This window comes from Sciurus carolinensis, chromosome 17 (genome assembly GCF_902686445.1).
Source record: "Sciurus carolinensis chromosome 17, mSciCar1.2, whole genome shotgun sequence".
NCBI classification, from domain to species: domain Eukaryota; kingdom Metazoa; phylum Chordata; class Mammalia; order Rodentia; family Sciuridae; genus Sciurus; species Sciurus carolinensis.
The window spans coordinates 40329315-40338479 of NC_062229.1; the positions used below are offsets into that span (position 1 = coordinate 40329315).

Genomic DNA, 9165 nt, shown 5'->3' on the forward strand with positions numbered 1-9165 from the left:
AGCTAAATGTTCTTGCTTTCAAGGTCATTCCAGCCAGAATAAAACTTCATATCACTAGTATCTCATAGTTTTGTTGAGTGTGTTTAGACCTCTTAATAACACATGGCCATTTTCTCTCTATAGTTATGTTAAATCATGCTGAGATGAATTACTTTTCTACTTTAGGATGAGCCCATTTTCTTACTGTAAGAGTAGAATAAGGCTGGGCTTCCCTCAACTGCCGCCAAGGTGCTCCGTCCTTCCGAGAAGCTAAGGCCGCGTTGGGGTGAGGCCCTCACTTCATCCGGCGACTAGCACCGCGCCTGGCAGTCAGCACCATGGCCTCTGTTTCCGAGCTGGCTTGCATCTACTCTGCCCTCATCCTGCATGATGACAAGGTGACCATCACGGAGGATAAAATCAATACCCTCATTAAAGTGGCTGGTGTAAATGTTGAACCTTTTTGACCTGGTTTGTTTGCAAAGGCCCTGGTCAATGTCAACATTGGGAGCCTCATTTGCAACGTAGGGGCTGGTGGGCCTGCTCCAGCAGCTGGTGCAGCACCAGCAGGAGGTTCTGCTCCCTCCACAGCGGCTGCCCCAGCTGAGGAGAAGAAAGTGGAAGCAAAGAAAGAAGAATCCGAGGAGTCTGATGATGACATGGGCTTTGGTCTTTTTGACTAAATTCTTGTAACATATTGAATAAAAAAACTGAGCTTTGCTGATTAAAAAAAAAAAAAAAAAAGAATAAGGCTGGAAAGATCAGTTAGAATGAGAGAAGCGGCTATTGATTCCTTCAAGTGTGGGTAGAGTAACTGAGAAACAGAATTTTTAATTTTTAAAGTTTAATTAATAGAAATTGAAAGAGCCCATATGTGGCTAATGTTATCTATTGGGTAGGAAAGATCAAGTCCAATCTCTTCATTTGCAGATGAATTGCAGGGCCATTAGTGACCCACACAAGATCACTAGGCTGGTAAGAGCAGGGCAAAGCCTAGAAAACACTTATTGCCAGCTCAGTGTTTTTTCTAGTACATTATGTTTTCACTTATTTGTCCCCAAGTAAATGACCTTTGATATATCCACTCAGGATAGTAATGAGGGAACTGGGGAAGTGGGGAGATGCAAGCTGCTTTGTTGACCTGGTCCACCAAAGAGGAAAAATATGCAGCATCCTGTTTGAAATACCATGAAGGGGTGGGGTTGTAGCTCAGTTGGAAAGCACTTGCCCAGCGTGTGCAAAGTCCTGGGTTCAATTCCCATACCACCAAAAAAAAAAAAAAAAAAAAAAAAACTCTGAAGGACAGAAAGAGTAAAGGAAACAGAAGCTGAGGATCTGGGTGGTGAAATACAGTTTTCACCTTATCACATTGTAATTAAACATATATATATAACGACATATATATATATATAGAGAGAGAGACATATATATGAAGCTAATGTGAGCTGTTTAATATATGTATATATTTATATTTAATATATGTATACATCAATATATACATATAACACATATATGTATATATAAAAAATATGTATATATTTTGATATGCTATATGTCTTCCTAGGAGTATTATGTCTGTATTTTTATAGGATAACCCCTACAGTGAGAAATAAATTAGTTAAATACTGTTGAGGACCCACTATGTAGAAGAACCAGTGGTAAGTACTATGGGGGAGAGGTTTCAAAGAAGCAAAGAATAAAATCCACTCTCCCCTTCAAAAAACAGGTCATCTCATTGTGAAGACATGACATGGAAGCAGGAAAAGGTGAAAAATGATATCAGGCCCTACATAATTGCCAAACATCATTATGAAGAAGGCAGGCTTGGGGAGACACAGTTGTTTGGCTCTGGGCTTCTGAGGATGTCCTCCAACCTGTTGCTCGTGCTAAAAGTGCCTTTTATCTCTACTTAGGGACATTAACATCATTCCATCTTTACCTACTATTTGCTCAGGGCAAGCTAAGAGTCCATGGCCAGAAGAGGGTAACAGAATAGAAGAACGAAATCTCAAAAATCAGAGCCCTCATGGAGTAGCTGTGCCTTCTGGGAATTGCTGTTCTCACCTGTGTAAAGGGAGAGTCACTTCAACCGGACAGGTTGTTATCAGTATCTATAAACCCACCTGTCATAGTTGGGCTCTCAAATACCCTCCAAAGGCCCATGTGTTGAAGGTCGGGTCCCCAACTCATTGGCACTATGGAGAAGTGGCAGAACCTTAGGAGGGGAGGCCTAGTGGAAGTAAGTCGGGTCATGGAGTCAGGGGTTGAAGGTGATACAAGACCCCCATCCCCTTCTTGTCTATTGCTTGTGCTTCCTGGCTGCCATGAGGTGAGCAGCTTCCCATACTGCGTGCTCCCAGAAGCAACAGGTCTACCAACTGTGGACTAAAATCTCCCAAACTATGAGCCAAGATAAACCTTTCCTCTTTTTAAGTTGAAGATCTCCAGAATTTTATACAGCAATCAAAAGTTGATGAAAACACCAATTATGGATTCACTTGCACTCTACCCCACCTCTAAATGAGGCTGTGAATTCCACCTTTATTTGGGACTTGGTACTCCTCTTTCTTTCATCTGACTATCTGTGCTTCTTTGAATGTAGAATTCTCACTCTGGTATTGGGCCCTTGGTTGTCTCCTGCCAGCTCAGGTTTGTATCATTTCTCTGGCTTTTCTTTCCCTCATAAAGGAAGGTAGATACAGTGTCAGTGATACAGTACGTGGCACACAGCAAGCATTTAATAATAAGTAGCCTACCTGTTAACATTTACCAAGCTCTTATTATGTGCCAGGCATTGTTCAAAGCACTTTGTGTGTACTAACTCATCTAAGTTCCCTGAGACGAGATTTAAGTGCGAGTGATTAGTTAAGTCAGTGGTCCTGGGAAATACCTACTAGGAAGTGAGGAAAGCAGAGTGACAAAAGGAAATAAGGGGCAATTTCAGGCAAAATCCCACAGAAGGTGGCCTGGGACTGACCTCACAGGGGAGCCCTCAGTATTCATTGCACCTGAGGATGTGGTTGCTAAGCTTTCAGATTCAGGCCCCCTCCAGTCTTTGGTTAAGGACCCGAATAAGGTAAATCCCCAGCTCTCTGTCCTATGGAATAACGGGCTGATGGAAGCAAAAAAGTAGAGATGCCTGAAAAGAGACGCACAAAAATTGTTAAAGAGCTTATGGAATATCTGGTCAGAACACCAGTATGGTCTGCTACAAAGGCGCATGACCATGAGAACAAACTCCAGTTAGCAGATGAGGCGCAGAAGGCTAACTAATCTGCCCTGATCACATAGCTAGTAGGTGGGAAGTAAGGATTCCAACCTAGGAGGCCCACCTTCTTTGTGCCCTCGAACCCAGCACAGTATCAGACAACTCTCCTAACTATACCAGATCCTCTTTTCAGACATATGTCAACATATTGGTCTGTTACAGACATCTGGAAACACACTAGAACAAAATGAACTATTCCTTCATGTGGAAAGTCCTCTGCCTACTGACTGCTCTCATCCTCCATCTCCATAATGTAATCAACTTGTATTTAGTCCCTATCAGCTCCTAATTCCTGTAATTTTTTCCCTCCGTGGCTCTCCAGATTTTGCCACTGATTATGGTCCATTCATAGCTCCCCAGTGGATGCTGGGCTTAGGTACCAGGTGCAGGCTCCCAGGACCCCAGCTTTTCATTGGAAATGCATTTCATTTTATTTTAACATTTCAAGAAATTGCTCTCTCTTCAACATGCTAAATCACTCTTTTCCTGGAAAGACTTTGGCCATGATTATTTGTTTCTACAAAAATAATGTCCAAGTACTTCCTATTGGATTAAGTGAATAGAGAAAGAAAAAAGTTTGAATTTCATATTCCATCCTAAGCAACTGCAAAATGTACATTGATGTTAGGCAGCAGCTGAGTTACATTAATTCGACAATTTGATTTCATAACTTCTGACCCTGAGAGGAATAGACTATGAACTTCTGTGGTATAATTGATAGGATGATGATGAAACTTTATTTAATATATTGATAAAATATTCCAGATTCAACATGTACTGCTTTGTACATGTTACTCATTACTTTTTATAACCATAAAAACCACAATAAATGATAAAGCAGTGATGTTGGTAAGTAAGTACTCTCTAGCAGGGTTTTTCAACTTTGGCATTATTGACATTTTAGGACAAACAATTCTTGGTTATCTGTCCTGTGAATTGTAGGATGTTTGGCAGTAACCCTTGCCTCTACTCTCTAGATACCAGTAGCAGGACTTCCAGACCCCTACAAATTATGATAACCAAAAATATCTCCAAATGTTCTCTAGGAAGAAAAACTTCCCCTGTTGAGAAGAGAGTAACAGAGAAAGGACAAATGGGTTCATTCCCACCATTTTCTCTCTCTCTTATAATCTCCATTCTTGGTTTCTGTTTTGCTGATATTTCTGAGCTTGATCAACTTTGGTTCCTGATATTTTCCAAATTGTCCTAGCATCTCCTATCTACCCTTGTCTCCCAGATGTCCACCCTATTTCCAGTTCTCAAGTGCATGTCCAGTTATTGCATTTCTGAACCTGGGGCAGTCTTCATTGGCTTCACAGCTAACTTGGGCCTAGCTTTTCTGCAAATATTAACTTTGAGGAGGAGACTATGAAATTAGGCAGAAAAGAGTCTGTGACCCTTCTGCACATTCTCATCACTTTCCTTTAGCAAGTTTGCTTCCTCCCTATGATGCAGAAAATAACGGGGAAAGTGAAATAAGAGGAATTTGGATTGAATCATTTTGACATGTCACAGAGAATTGGTGATGGAAAAAGAATATAGGTTTCCTAGGACCTAGTAATGAAACTTTTCAATTTAAAATTATGATCATTCTTGCCAAAAAAAGTTTTATTAAGCCTGATCAAAATATTTATGTTCACAGTCACACAAGCCTGCTCTTGTACTTTTTTAAGTTACAGGCCAAGCATAGCAAACAAATTTGATTCATCACACCGCCATGATGAGTTGTCTCTTTACACTCATTTCCCATCAAGTTTCCAGGGTTGGACTTTAAAATAGACCAAGAAAATGCCTGTTGCTAAGAACCCAAGGAAAGTTTCTAAGGGGGTCCGAAGAACCTCTGGATTCCCCTTAAAAATCTTCCCTAAAAAGTTACACAGTTTCTTCCTTGCGAAATACAAAAAGAATTAATTTCTCAGGTTAGAAGCTGATGTCCAATACTTGCCACCACCCATGAACAGATAAATTCAACAACTGTTCCAAGGATGACTGGAATTGATCCAGGGGATCCATTTAAAACCCAGAATCCAATTCTGCTCCATACTTCTGTTGATATAAATCCTTTTCATCCTTTAAGATCTGAATGACAATCTCCCACGTTTGAGTACCCATACTATTATGATTTTATTGCTTTCTTTTTTTTTTTTTTGGTACCAGAAGTTAAACCTATGGGTGCTTAACCACTGAACCATATCCCCAGTCCTTTTTATATTTTATTTAGAGACAGGGCCTCACTAAGTTGCTGAGGCCAACCTTGAACTTGCAATCCTCCTGCCTTAGGCTCTCTAGTCACTGAAATTACAGGCATGCACCACTGTTCCTGGCTTTACTGCTATTTTTATATATTAGTCATTTGTAATCAACTTGCTTCAACTTTTCTCTGTTTTTTGGTGCTAGGAATTTAACCCAGAACCTTACATGTGTTGGGCAAATGTTCTGCTTCTGACCTATATCCCTAACTCCAAACTTCAAGCTTCTTTAAGACAGATATCTGTTTAGTTAATCCTTTTGTGTGCATAAGACCTACCTCAATACAGAGGAGAAGCCCAACAAATATTTGTTAAATTTAATATCCAAGACTCACAATAGATCTTGTGCTATCTAAAGAATATTGGTTGAGGATACAAGGAGGCTGTCGGGAGGGGGAAAAGGAAGGACAGAAGAAAGAAAGGAAAGAAGGAAGGAACACAGAAAGGGAAAAATACTGGGTTTGTTTGCTCAAATATGTTTATGTATCAGAACATTTTAGAAGGTGTGTTTTGCTCTGTTGAAATTACAATAAGGTCATAATGACATGGGGTCATGTTTGCCTCATCTGAAGATAAAAGTCATTATTAATGAGAGCCAAATGAACACCCGTCTCCCCCTGCCCTGTGGGTATAAAATAAGTAAAGAAATGGATTGCCATTGAGGATACAGATAAAGCTTGTTTCCTTGCTATGCAGTCCTGTTTCCCTTTGATTCAGAGCCCTAATATTGCCTGAGCTTTTCTATGCCTTTACAGTTGTAAAGTATGGGGAATAGTGAAGTGTTCCTTTATTCCTTTGGAAGCATGATGACTTCTCTGGTATTTGAACATCTGTATGTTCTCTCCTTAGAGCAGGAACTTTGGTCATGTGATGGCATTTCCTCCAAATATAACATCCATCTGCCCGGATCTGGCTTTTCCATTATCAAATAGATTCTGCAGCATCCTGCAGGTGCTTCTGCTGCTTTCCCTGCAAGACTGTGGTGAACCACAGCCCCCACTGGCTCATGCTGTGTCATTGTAAGGGTTTGGTGGAGGACAGTCAAAATGGAAATCGGTCTTGAAGTGTAGCAAGAGAGATATCAGCTCACTGTAAGAAAGGTTTTCTGACCAGAGAGGTGGCCAAACAATCCTGGTTCAAAGACATGGGGTCTTAGTTCTATGCCCTACGCAGAGAACACAGTATTGGAAAAAATAAGTTTCTTCTCCACAGCAAATATTAGATGCCAATGAAGACATGATGGAATCCAATGCCTTGTGGGTACATGATTGATGTAGAAAACATCCCCTTAGGGGTTCACTTGGTAGGCTTTGGGAACCTAGCCAAAATGGGTGGATAGAATCGAGAGGATATGGTCAACATAGGAGACCCAGTCTAAAGAAATGAATATGACTATGTTCTAAACACCCTGAGATATGGGGTCTTCACTGGGGTTCATACCCCTAGAGGATAGGTAGGTTTCAGGCATTAAATTTTGTACATTTGTCTGAGATAAGAATTCATACCTAGAGAATAAATCTGTATTTGACCAAGGAATTAGACTCTAGGCAAAAAGAAAATGAGGAAAATGGGAACTGGTACTGGTGAGGTCAGTATGTGACAATGAGGGACATTTCAGAGGGTCGGGAAGTTAAAATCTGAAGCCATTCTAGCTAATGTATCAGGATCCTCCAGGAGAATTGGTGGGTTCAAATGTGAGAAGTAAGGGGCACAGTTGTCTATCTCATCCCTCTGGTACATTTACCTTAGATCCTACTGACTTCTGAAGGGCAGAGACTTTATGATGTGGCATGATTAGATATCCTCTGGCTTATGAATATTTAATGATAGGATACCTTCTGGTTGCTCACTTCCTCTCTATTTATAGTTCCCATGATCTCAATAGGATAGAGGTACTATGGCCTTATTCCCAAGGCTGCCCCAGAAGAGGCCTAAAATAAAAACCAGCCTCTGGTTTTTATTTTAGGTATATAGGTATTTAGGTAGAGTGGTATAGGCATTGGCTGTGGAGGTGTAAATTGTGGCTGCTTTCAGAGTCTAAAGTGAGAGATTTCAAGAACATTATTGTCCACTGATTTGCTAGATTCCATCAGAACCCCCTACTGTTACCAAGATCTTTGGATTGTACCACAGCTTTGCTCCTGTTACATAGGAAATACATCAATTGCCAAAGTTTTAATGTGAACCAGGATGTTCTTTTTCTCGACTGAAAGTACCAAAGGCATGTTTGGTATTTTTTAAAAATATAAATTGATGAGTGGAATAAACAGATCAAGAAGACGAGAGCAGAATTGGAGGGATCATAGAGTGGAGAAATGTAGAGAGGGTTTCAGTAGAGAGCCAGCAGCAAGGTGGGGGATATTTTAGGGGACCCTAGAAGCAAACTTAACAGACTTTACAGGTTGGTCCTGAATGAGCTCTACAAATGGAATCTAACCTTGGTTCCCATTTTGGTTACTGAATTAGATCCTGAATTCTTAGGTTTGAGATCAAAGGAACTTAAACAATACTGGGTTTATCAAGACTCACTGAAGCAGAGTCCAGAGGTAATTCAGGTTTCAGGGTCGGTTCACCTCTGACTGAGCAGTGATATCAAGGTCTCAGCTTATTTCCATTAAGCCTTTTGTCAGTTCCCTTTTATGGCTCCCAGCAGTCTTTCATGCTTCCTGTCTTCTCCTTTAAGGAAAAGAGAAACCACTGAATTCTGGGAGCTCTTCACAAGAGCCAGAAACTTCATTTCCCAAAAGCTCCAAGCAAATCAACTTTTCATATATCATTATTCATAATTTGGTCACATACAAGTTCCTGAATTGTTTTCTGCAATGGGGACATACATGATGAACACTGGTGTGAATCTAAACCAAAAACCAATCATTTTCATAAGGAGGATGAGGTTGGATTAAATAACTATGACTCAACCATGAGCTGGAGTAGAGTCAATCACTTTCCATGTCAAAGGACACAGCTGCTACCCAGTGGGAGAAAAACAACAAATAATATCCATTCAGTTACTCTTTCACTAATTTTAGTTTTGGACAATTATAGAGAGTAAAGAAAGAAGGAACTACTATTATCAAGTGCCCCTTATAGCTTACATATATGAGCTCATTCAAATGTTATGACATCTTTTGTGATAAGAATTATGAATTCCATTTGACTTATGAGAAAACTAAGGCATCAGTCGATTTATTTATATACAAAGCTAGTAAATGATAGAGCTGAAGCACAAACCTATTGCCATCCAGAACCAAATATATTTACCAATTCTCTTTAATAGATTGTTACTCATCTATTTATCAGAGAAGTCCATGGTTGGTTATGAGAAGCAGAACTCAGTTCACTTCAACAGGAATTAAACGTATGTGCAGCATCCTACTGAGCTTTGCTTCTCCTGGGGCAAGGTCTATCTAGAAGCCAATATAAATGTTGAGTCTGTAGAAAGGGAAAAGGAGTGCAGAGTGAAAGACAAGGAAGTGTAGAAACGTGCAATCATTTATTTCTTTATTCAGTCTATTTGAGAAATTTTTTTTCATTATAAAATTGTATTTTATTTTTTGGGGGATGAAAAACAATATGTTTCAAATTTTTTACTTTTACAGACTACATTTTGATTCATTGTGCACAAATGGGGTACATCATTTCATTTCTATGGTTGTGCAGGATGTAGAT

General features: G+C 39.9%; 1 pseudogene; it reads left to right on the forward strand.

The window, feature by feature from the left end:
- The first annotated feature begins 221 nt into the window (after positions 1–221).
- Positions 222–704, forward strand: LOC124969324 (60S acidic ribosomal protein P1-like; annotated as a pseudogene).
- Positions 705–9165: the final 8461 nt, after the last annotated feature.